The sequence below is a fragment of the Pelophylax lessonae genome (assembly GCF_965119305.1).
Source record: "Pelophylax lessonae genome assembly, chromosome: 4".
Taxonomy (NCBI): domain Eukaryota; kingdom Metazoa; phylum Chordata; class Amphibia; order Anura; family Ranidae; genus Pelophylax; species Pelophylax lessonae.
In genome coordinates, this window is record NC_138771.1 from 292,972,834 (window position 1) to 292,985,055 (window position 12,222).

Consider the following 12,222-nt stretch of genomic DNA (forward strand, 5'->3'; position numbering starts at 1 on the left):
AAACCATGAACAACGGTACTCGCAATGGGACACATCCGGGATGATCATATCCGGGGACCTGCTGAACGATCCTGTGCTGTGTGGCAGTGTCTATGATACAGGTGCCGGTTGCTGCTGTAGGTGGCGCAGGCTCCCTGGATGGGCAGCCTTGCAGATGTCTGTGTACAGCAGGGTCGATGAAAGCAGTGACCCGGAACTGGAAGTGATGTCAGCGAGTACCGTTGTTCATGGTTTACTGGCTGTATTTTGGATCGTTTGTACATGTAAGTCACTACAATAAATTGTCATATTTCTCATACTATATTGTGACCTGGCGCCCTTTGTCTTCTTCCTTTTAAACTAATTACTAGTGTTGAGGGAGCCCCAACTGTATTGTTCGGGTTCGTACCTGACTTTTAAGTATTCAGTCCCCGGACTCGAACCAGAACATTTCACTGTATGTTCGGGTACTGTCCATTGTTCAGTAACATTATTTGATGTTTGGCGTGGTTTTAATGGCGCGGTTTCAACAGGTACAAGGCAGCCAATCAGCAAGCGTTTAACTAGTGTGCCCTAGAAGCCATCATAGCCATGCCTACTAATGGCATGGCTGTGAATGGCCAGTGCAGCATGTGACCCAGAGTCTATATAAGCTGGAGTCACACAGCGCCGCACGTCATTCTGCTATAACTATACTAGGGAGAGGTTCCTGAGATTTCTGCTGAGGGAGAGATAGGAGATTACTGTAGGGTCAGGCTGGAGATTGCTTTGAGGGAAAGCATAGTAACAATCTTCTTTAATCAGACAGCGATCTACATCGATTTGATTGTGTGGGGTGCAGTGCACAATCTTTTTGCCCGGAGGGAGAGATAGGAGATTACTGTAGGGTCAGGCTGGAGATTGCTTTGAGGGAAAGCATAGGAACAATCTTCAATAATCATACAGCGATCTACATTGATTTGATTGTGTGGGGGTGCAGTGCACAATCTTTTTGCCCGGAGGGAGAGATAGGAGATTACTGTAGGGTCAGGCTGGAGATTGCTTTGAGGGAAAGCATAGATAGGAACAATCTTCTTTAATCACACAGCGATCTACATTGATTGTATCGTGTGGGTGCAGTGCACAATCTTTATGCCCTGACCTGAGCCCAGTGAGGAGGAGGAGGAGGGAGAAAAAAAAACTTTTATCAGTCTGTTAGGTGGGCGGCGTGTGGTGCTGCACATTTAATGCAAGCTCAGTGCATATGTGTCTGCTTAATCTGCATCTAAAAAAGAAAAAAAATGTTTTCCTTCATATTTAACTTTGACATACAGTGTTTACACAGACACTGCTTTTCTTTTTTTTTTTTTTTTGTATAATAAATTTTTATTGATAAAAAAGAAAGTTGCAATAACAAACAATGCAGTACATAAACAAAAGAAAAAGAAGACCCAACAGAGTACAAACAGGCCAATGGAGCATAATTGAGCAAAACATTAATAACTAGACAATCCACAATAATTGTGCATACCAAGAAATCAACTGAATGGTACGGGGTCCCCGGAGTGGAGTCAAGGCCGGCTTATACCAAATCGGAGACAGGGCCCTCCCAGGTCCAGAAATTCAGCCCCAGGTGACCCACCTCTCCCCCTCCGGGGAGAGTAGAGAGAGAGAGAGCCAGCATCAGCAAACAAAACAGCATGGCCATCTAGGTCCACCTCAACGGGGGGAGCCACTGCATAGGGCATCAGAAAAAAGGTATTAAATAAACAGGTAAATAAATATGGCCCAAAAACAAAAGAAAGGAATAAAAAAAAATGAGGGGGAGGGTGTCTCTGCCAACCATGTAGGGGAATCAGGTCACCAAAAAGGTGTGCCCTGGCCCGGCTCAGAGAGCAAATATAAGGAAAACAGGAACAAGGCTAAATTGTAGAGGTGTGTGAGGCTTGCAGAACCCGCTGGTGGAATGAGGGGTCAGCCAGCACCAAGAGGGCCACATCGAGACTGGAGGGCACAGGGAATGAATTGGGGGCGTACTGACGCCACTGGGACCAGGCTGCGTCAAACCTCTCTCGGGTACCTCTACATGTGGCCATCCATTCTTCAGCGTCCATTATCTCTTTTACTTTGCAAAGCCAAACAGCCTCGCTAGGGACCTGGGAAGTCTTCCAATGGACAGGAATGAGGGGTTTGGCTGCATTGAGTAAGTGCGGGAGAGCTCCCCGCTTATATCTCGGCATGGGAACAGGGGGGCATGCAGAAGAAAAAGCCCCGGGGAGTACGGTAAGTCCAGACCAATACCGGCCAGGATGTGTTTCTTCACCATCTCCCAGAAGGGACTAATCCGAGGGCATGTCCACCATATGTGAAGGAGCGTCCCTCTCTGCCCACAGACCCGCCAGCACCCATCCAAAACTCCAGGGCAAAATCTAGCTAAAGTCACCGGGACCCGGTACCATCTGGTGAGCAGCTTATAGTTATTCTCTTGTGTCTTGGAATCCACAGAACTAGAGTGGGTCTGACGGTACAAGCGGTGGAGTTGGTCCGAGATAAACTCAAGATCCAAGTCCTCTTCCCATTCCCGGATGAAGTAAGGTTTAGAGGAGGGCTTGGCCAGTTCTAGCAGTCTATACAGAGCTGAAATCAAATGTGGATGTGGGTCACGGGCTGCCCATAAGCTTTCAAAGTCAGTGAGCTCGGTTCTGAACTGGGCCGTCTGACAAGCTGAGGCCACAAAATGGGTCAGTTGACGGTCCAGAAATCAGACCAACTTCCCAGCAGACCAGAAGCGAGCCAGACTGACCTCCCCATCTCTAGCCCAGGAGCCCAGTGATGACAGTCATTCCCCAGGGGAGAACCATGGAAAACCCCCCACAGGGGCCAACGAAGTGTGGGAGAGGCCAAAGCCAAGGACCCGTTTAACTTATCCCACACACAGAGTGAGTGGGTTGTCAGAGGGGATGCCCAGTGTGACAGTCCTCTATTCTCAGCAGGCACCCACGGGGCATATGCCAGGTTACGGGCCTCTTCTGTTTTCTCTAGGGAGACCCACATCTTGGACAAGGTCTGAAACCACCAGTCCAGCAGGCGCTGGAGGGCCACAGCTCTATAGTACTGCAGAATATTAGGTAGGCCAAGACCTCTGTCGCCTTTGGTCCTCTGCAATAAAGCAACAGCTATCCGAGGTCTCTTACCCCCCCACACGTAGGCAATAAAGAGGCTCTTTAGTTCGGTAAAGAAGCGCCTGGGAAGCGGCACAGGGAGCATCTGCAGGAGAAACAGTCCCCGGGGGAGGACAGTCATTTTGAGAATATTAGTGCGACCGATCCATGTAAGAGAGGATCTGTCCCAGGATTCGAGGTCCACAACAATCCGCCGGAGAAGAGCGGCATAGTTACAAGTGTACAGGGAGTCCAGGATGGCAGTGAGATGAACACCTAAGTATTTCATAGAAGATACCATCCACATGAAGGGAAAAGAAGCCCGCAGCGAGGACGCCATAGGTGGGGTTATGGTGACAGGCAGGATTTCAGACTTAGAGTAATTGATTTGGAAATTGGACACCCTACCATACTCCGAGAGATCCGCCATCAGATTGGGCAGCGAGGTGACCGGTTCCACCACATGAAACAGAACATTGTCCGCATACGCCGAGAGCTTGTGTTCCGTGGAGCCCACGGTGACCCCCTTAATGTTCACATCCGCCCGTACCTTACGAAGCAGGGGCTCCAAGGCCAGAGCAAATAAAAGGGGCGACAGGGGGCAGCCCTGTCGCGTGCCGTTGCTGATGGGGAATGAATCGGAGAGGCAACCATTATCCATGATCTGTGCAGGACGGCCGTGAGAAAGACCCAATCTACCCGGTCGAAAGCTTTCTCAGTGTCCATCGAGAGCAGTAAAAAGGGGGCCTGCGGGGTCTGTGAGCGAACCCAATGAACGAGATGGAGGGCATGGACGGAATTGTCCCTAGCCTCTCGTCCCATGAAAAACCCCGTCTGATCCGGATGCACAACGCCAGGGACCAGAGACTTCAGCCGATTCGCCAGGATCTTGGCAAATAGCTTCAGATCTGTATTCAAGAGTGAGATCGGGCGGTAATTTTGTGGCAGAGTGTGGCCCTTGCCGACCTTTGGAAGAACAGTAATGTGCGCCAAGGACATGTCCCTAGGAAGGCGACCATCCTCGGCCAGGGTATTAAAGAAAGTGCACATGTGGGATTGGAAGTATGGTAAGAACTTTACATAGTACGCTTTTGTGAGACTGTCTGGGCCGGGTGCTTTCCCGTCTGGGAGGGACTTCACCGTGGCCAGAAATTCCTCCGCCATGATGGGGGCCTCTAATTCCGCTCGTTGGGCCCAGGAGATATCTGGTAGCTCTGCGGAGGACAGTTAGGCATCAATCTCCTGACTCTTTTGCGACAAAGATGTCGCGTCAGAACCAGGGTGCAGGTTATACAGGGTTGCAGAATAATCTCGAAACATCAACGCCAGTTTAGAGTTATGGTAAACAGGATCACCAGTGGGGGGAATGGAGCTTGGCAACATGAACAGACAGCTGGTGCTTCCGGAGGGCCCTGGCCAACATCCTACCACATTTGTTACCGAGCTCGTAGAATCTATGGGCCATATAGCGGAGCCTGCCGGAGATCTGGTTTAGCGAACATGAAAAAAGTAACCACCAGAGGCACAGCCACATACACAGGGAGCCAGGCGTGGGCAGACCGGAACCTAAGGGAAAAAAAAAAGAAAAAAGGGGGGAAGGCAGAGAAAAAACAACAACAAAAAAACATGAACGCGCAAACATGTAGCCATAAAAAATGTAAGAACATAAGGCATAATAACCTGGACGGAAACTCCAGGCGATGAGGCCAGGGGAGGGCAGGAGGCCCACCCCTGGACCCATGTCTAGTGACATGGCTGACCCCGGCGGACCCCCCACGAGGGAGAGGGCTCCCAGGCTAGGCATGGCGCCCAAATATGGGCAATCACCCATGGCCCAAAAGGAACAAGGGTAAGGCCTACTGGAGGAACGTAGTCAGAAACGAGGAGCAGGAGCCTGCACAGCCCCCGCACATCAGTGCAGTACAAACCAGAAACCTAAGGGTGTATAGTAAACCCCAGAACCAGACAGCCCATCACAATCAGCAAATATGGGGAAGCCTCAAGAGGAGGCAACCCCCAACAGGGGATCGGAGCAAAAATCAGGCAGCCAGTGAGAAGGGAGGAGGGCAAAACCAGGCAATGGTGTTAAGGCCGGGCTGGCATGGGGGACAGGATCAGAGGGTGCCCCGCCCGATTGGCGTTTGTGGCCTCGAGAGCCCCTCCGGGCCCGAGCAGGGAGCCAGGGACCCACCAACTGCGGGACAGCAATGTTAAAGTCCTGGCACCAGTCCACAAAGTCCACAGGGCCCAAGTCCAGGTGCGACAGAAAGTTGGGGAGATCATCCTTCGTGCGCAGCACCGCAGATTTGCCATCACTTTCAGCTTGTAGGCTGAAGGGGAAGCCCCAGCAAAAAGGTGGCTCCCGCAGCCTTCAGGGATTCCAAAAGGGGCTGGAGTGCCCGCCATTGCATGAGGGTTCGTCTAGAGAGATCCTGATAAAAGAACAGGTGGGCTACATCAAAATCAAAAAAGGGGCGTCTGAGCATATGCTGCATAATCTGTTCCTTAAACCATAGCGGTGCAGCTTGCAAATAATGTCTCTGGGATTGTCCACATCCTGTGATGGCGGCCGGAGCACCCTGTGAGCCCTATTGATCTCCATAGGGACCGTGGCGGGCAAATCCAGGATCTCCCTAAAGACAGCCTGCAGGGTGGGGACAATATCTCGGGCAGCTGTAGCCTCAGGCATCCCCCTGATTCTGATATTAGAACGGCAACTGCGGTTCTCATAATCATCCAGCTGGCAAATGAGGGCCTCAATACACTGGTCTTGTGCTTTAAATCTATCTTGAAACTGTGCCAGCACAGGAAGGGAATCATCAACCCTCTGCTCCAGTGTTTCCAGCCTAGTGCCCAGGTGTGTAGTATCAGATTTTAGCTGCTCAAATGTATTGTTTAAAGTTGTTTCCACTCTGCAAATAACGTGGTCCAAGTCAGCTTTAGTGGGGAGGGCCCAGATATGCTGCCTCAAGTCCCTGTCCCCAAGCAAGTCAGAGGCATCAGAGCCTCGGTCTAGGGAGGCGGTGGAGCCCGGGGAAGGTGGGGGCACAGAGTCACTCACCAGCCTGGGCGATGGAATCAGGGAAGCTCTGAGCTGCTTAGAGCCGCCGGCCGCGGGAGCAGCATTACCCTGTGAGTCGCGGCTGGGCGTCATCTTGGAAGGGTCAGCACGCGGTCCCCGATCTTCAGCAAAGAAGGAGCTAATGGAGGCGCTGGGCGGCCGGGAGGAGCCCCGGGGCTGTGACTGGGCCCTCTTGTGTTGCGGCATGGGGTTTGGGTGCACCGGGAGCGGAAGGTTCGGCTAGTGTAAGGCTGAAGAAGCGGCGGGATGTGGGAGCTGAAGAGCCGTGCGTCCTCACTCGATCATGTCCAAGCCACGCCCCCAGACATTGCTTTTCTAAACTGCTCTTCAAAAAGCACCAATGTAAGGGGAAAATAATTATTTTTCAGTATTTAGGGGAAAATAATTATTTTTCAGTTTTTTATTCAAATGGGTTTTTATTTTTTATTCAATAGCGGAATAGAACAACAACGGTATCCAACCTGTTAGGCGTGCGGTGTGTAGCGGCCATTTACTGCACGCATATGTGTCTGCTTAATATGCATTTAAAAAAGAAAAAAACATTTTTTCCTTCATATTTAACTTTGACATACAGCGTTTAGACAGACACTGCATTTCAAATCTGCTATTCAACAAGCATCAATTAAGGGGACAATTATTTATCAGATTTTCATTCATACGTTACAGTGCGATACACCCATTGCATACTGTTGTATTCCGCTCTACAATAAAAACCCATTCAGGGGGAAAAAAAGTTGATTGCGGCCCTGTCCGCATATGTTACAGTGAAATACACCCATTGCATACTGTTATATTGTGTATTGCAATAAAAAAAACATTTAGGGGCAAAAAAAGTTGATTGCGGCCCTGTCCGCATATGTTACAGTGAGATACACCCATTGCATACTGTTGTATTGCGCTTTGCAATAAAAAAAACACTTAGGGAAAAAAAAAATTTGATTGCGGCCCTGTCTGCATATGTTACAGTGACATACACCCATTGCATACTGTTGTATTGCACTTTGCAATAAAAAAAACCCACTTAGAGGCAAAAAAAGCTGATTGCGGCCCTGTCTGCATATGTTACAGTGAGATACACCCATTGCATACTGTTGTATTGCGCTTTGCAATAAAAAAAAACCCATTTAAGGGGAAAAATAAGTTCATTGTGGCCCTGTCTGCATATGTAAAAGTGAGATACACCCATTACATACTGTTGTGTTGCGCATTGCAATAAAAACCCATTTAGGGGAAAAAAAAGTTAATTGCGGCCTAGGCTTCATATGTTACAGTGAGATACACCCATTGCATACTGTTGTATTCAGCTTTGCAATAAAAACCCATTTAGGTGAGAAAAAGTAAATTGCGGCCCTGTCTGCATATGGTACAGTGAGATACACCTATTGCATACTGTTGTGTTGCACATTGCAATAAACACTCATTTAGGGAAAAAATATTACATTGCGGCCTAGTCTGCATATGTTACTGTGAGATACACCCTTTGGATACTGTTGTTTTATTCTGATATTCAATAAACACCCATTTAGGGAAAAAATATTAAATTGCGGCCTAGTCTGCATATGTTACAGCACAACAAGGCACACAGGGCTCACATGGAGGCCCAGTTACTGGTGGTGAAGTGGTGCTGTTCCGTAGAACGACTCATGCGTGCGTGCGTGCTGCAGCTGAAGCTCCACTATGGCCTGCTGCTGCTCACACAGTCTGGCCGGCATGTGCAAGGTGGAGTTCCACCTTGTGGGCACGTCACATATGAGGTGGTGAGCGGGAAGGCAGAAGTTACGCTGCAGCGCTGACAGGCGAGCAGCAGCAGGGTGAGAACGCTGAAAGTGCGCACAGATGGACCGCACTTTCTGCAGCAGCTCTGACATATCGGGGTAATTTCTAAGGAACCTCTGTACCACCAAATTCAGCACATGCACCAGGCAAGGGATGTGTGTCAAACTGGCTAGGCCCAGAGCTGCTACGAGATTTCACCCATTATCGCACACCACCAGGCCGGGCTTGAGGCTCACTGACACCAACCACTCATCGGTCTGCTGTTCAATGCCCCTCCACAACTCCTGCGCGGTGTGTGGTTTTTCCCCCAAACAGGCAAGTTTTAAAACTGCCTGCTGTCGTTTACCCCTGGCTGTGCTGAAGTTGGTGGTGAAGGTGTTACGCTGACTGGATGAGAAGGCGGTAGAGGATGAGGAAGCGGAGTAGGAGGAGTTAGGAAGAGGAGGCCAACTGAAGCGCACTGCAATCCTCTGTGGTGGAAGGACATGCGCCAAACTGCTATCCGCCTCAGGCCCAGCCGCCACTAAATATACCCAGTGTGCTGTTAGGGAGATATAACGTCCCTGACCGTGCTTACTGGTCCACGTATCTGTAGTTAGGTGGACCTTGCCACAGATGGTGTTGCACTGTGCACACGTGATTTTGTCACCCACTTGCTTGTGCAGGGAAGGGATGGCTTGCCTGGAAAAGTAGTGGCGGCTGGGCACGATGTACTGTGGGATAGCCACCGCCATAAGGCTTTTAAAACTCTGCGTCTCCACCAGACGGAATGACAGCATTTCAAAGGCCAGGAATTTTGAAATGCTGGCATTCAGGGCCAGGGATCGCAGGTGGGTAGGGGGGGGAGGTACTTCCTCTTCCGCTCCAGTGTTTGGGAGATAGAAAGCTGAACGCTTCCATGGGACATTGTGGAGATGGTTGTTGGTGACCCAGGTGGTGGTGTTGCTGGCAGATCCTCTGTTTGCGGCGTGGCAGGTGCCGGTCTCACTACAGAGGTGGATGAAGAGGCCGAGACTGCAGCAGAAGAGGAAGCAGGAGGAGCCAGAGACCTTTCTTGGTTTTTGAGGTGTCTACTCCACTGCAGCTCGTGCTTTACACTTAGATGTCTGGTCTTGCAGGTTGTGCTCAGGTTGAGAAGGTTTATGCCTCGCTTCAGGCTCTGATTGCACAACGTGCAAACCACTCATGTCCTTTCATCATCACAATGTCTGAAGAACTGCAACGCTAGGGAACTCCTTTGAGCTGGCTTTGGTGTGCTCGGTCCCTTGCTGTGTTGGGCAGTAGCAGGCGTAGTGTCTAGGGCATGGCCGCTCTGCTTTTGCACCCTGCTCCCTCTTCTGCTGTGCTGAAGAGGGACCACTGCCTCTTCCTCCAAACTACTCAGGTCACCTGCATGACGTTCATTCCATGTGGGGTCAAGGACCTTATTGTCCTCCACATCATCTTCCACCCAGTCTTCATCCCTGCAACCCTTGTCGGTCTCCACAATTCGGAATTCCGCAGCAGTTGGAATCTGTGTTTCCTCATTATCCGAGACGTGCTGCAATGGTCCTCCCATGTACTCATCTTGAGACATAAGTGGTTGGGCATCGGTGCACTCAATCTCTTCCACTTCTGGGGCAGGGCTAGGTGGATGGCCCGGGGAAACCATGCTAAAAGAGTCATCAAAAAGAAGAAGAGACTGCTGCATGACTTGGGGCTCAGACTGCTTGGCTGATTTGCAAGGGGGTGAGGTAAAAGATTTATGGACATCGGCTTCAGGTGGCAACTCTGACCTTTCAGCAGAAGACTGGGTGGGAGACAATGTGAAGGAACTGGGGGCACTGTCAGCAACCCAATCTACTATCGCCCCTACTTGTTCTGGCCTTCCTTCTGTAAGGTTCTGTCGCCTACTCGCAGCTGAGAAAGGTGTTTCACTTGTGCGTGTAGCTGGCACAGATCGACCACGTCCTCTCCTTGCAACAGGAGCTCCACCAGCAGCACCACGACCCAGCACTAACATGGTGGAGCAGTATGTGTGCACATGCCTAGACGTACTGAATGATGGGTCATCCCCCTTCAACTTCTGGGTCTCCAAATTGGGCACATGGCCTGAGCTTGCCCTCTACACCTTGAAAGGGCTGGCATGCCCCTCAGCCAGTGTATTATCTGAACGTGTATTTAGCACGGCTGTGGGCGTTATCACAGACAAGCTCAGTCGCCTGTCCAGAGACAATGTGGATAAGCTCACGTTCATTAAAATGAACCAGGCATGGATCCCACAGGACTTGTCTTTACCTTGTGCAGAATAGACATGTATACCGGCCTTACCCAGCCATTATTGTATTTTTAATATTTCTCACTCTTTTTGGGGCGTACCCTAATTTAAAAAGAAATAAAATTTAAAACAAAAACCAGTGTTGGCTACCTCGTCCTCCTCCACCGCCGATTCCACCTGCACCGCCACATCCTCCACCACCTCAACCTCCTACTCCATATGGGCCTCGTCCTCCTCCTCCACTGCCGCCGCCGCTTCCACCTACACCGCCATATCCACCGCCACCTCAACCTCCTACTCCATATGGGCCTCGTCCTCCTCCTACATCATTCAAGATTATTATTTTTTATTTCTCTGTTTTTATATTATTTTAAGTTATTTCCCTATCCACATTGTTTGCAGAGCACTTGCTATGCTCTTAAGATGATTTTGCTGCCATTTGCAGCCCTCTAGCCCTTTCCATGTTTGTTTTAGAGGCATTTTAGTGCTCAAAAGTTCAGGTCTCCATTGACTTCAATGGGATTCGGGATCGGGGCAAAGTTCGTGTTAAGTCCGGTTCACAAACCCGGACTTTTTTTTCAAGTTTGGTCTAACACGCCGAACCCGAACATCCAGGTGTTCGCTCAACTCTACTAATTACAGTTAGCAAAGGAAGACATTTCACCAGCATACAAGATTTCTAGGAGGTTCAACAAGTATTTTTTGAATAGATAAAACAAAACACTTTTATTTGCATATTTAACAGACCAAAAGGGTGCAAAAAATAAAAGTTAATTGGTACGGTTTACAATAAAGGCACTGTGCATTTTTAAATGTTTTTGTTGTTTTAACTAGAAAGTCGTGTATTTATATTCCCTGTGTTGTTTTTTTGACTTAAAGCGTAAGGCTCCGTTCACACCTGAGCATTTCGGGGTTTTTTGGGCATTTTTTAGGCTTTTTTTTGGGTGTTTTTCAGGCATTTTTTGGGCATTTTTCGGGCGTTATTTACAGGTGTTTGGAGGCAGTCATTAACATCTAACAAAAACGCTTGTAATCTGCCAAAAAAGAAGCTCATACATACATAAGATGGATACATAAATTTTAAGAGGAACCCCACGCCCAAATTAAAAAAAAAACATTGTGGGCCCCCCCCCCAAAATCCATACCAGACCCTTATCCGAAAATGCAGCCTGGAAGGTTAGAAAAAGGGGTGGGGGGGCCATACTGAACCATACCAGGCCACATGCCCTCAACATGGGGGGATCATGGGTCTCTTCTCCACAATCCTGGGCTGTGGTTGTGGGGGTTTGCAGTCAGGTGGCTGCCCCTTTGTGAATGAGTATGGGGTACCGCTACCCATTCACCAAAAATGTGTCAAAATAAATAAAAACAGTGCACAGGTTTTTGACAAATCCTTTAATAAAAAATAGTGTCCCCTGATGTAGATCCATCGTCAATCACAGCACGAAAAAGAAAAAAAAAAAAACGATCTGCCTGCCGTGATGGCAAACCTCCAAATGTCTGGCTTGCTGTTTGACAGTTCTTTTATAGGTAAGGGCTGAGCCACCTGGAGACGTCACCCGGTGGCACTTGATGGGCGCGGATTCAACGCTGTGTGTCCCAGAAGAATGTGCCTGTCCATTTAATGAATAGGAACAAGATAGGTAAATAATACATGAATATAGGGGAGTTGATCAGTCATCACTAGGGCTGGGTGAATAGTTCGGCCCTTGCATGAGTTCGCCCTGTTCGGCGAACACCCAAATTTGCAGGGCGTTTGGCTGGTGTTTGCCCTGCCAAATGCCCTGCAATGCACTGCATATTGCACAGTGCAATCTAAGCCCTAATTGGGCAAAGCTTTACAACCAATGAGTCATCAGCTGTCAATGAGCATCCCTGCTGACAGCTGAATATAAAAAAAAACAAAAAACATTTGGCAGCAAAAAAATTGTAAAAAAAAAATTGCGTGCCCCTCCCCCCAATCCATACCAGACCCTTCAGGTCTAGTA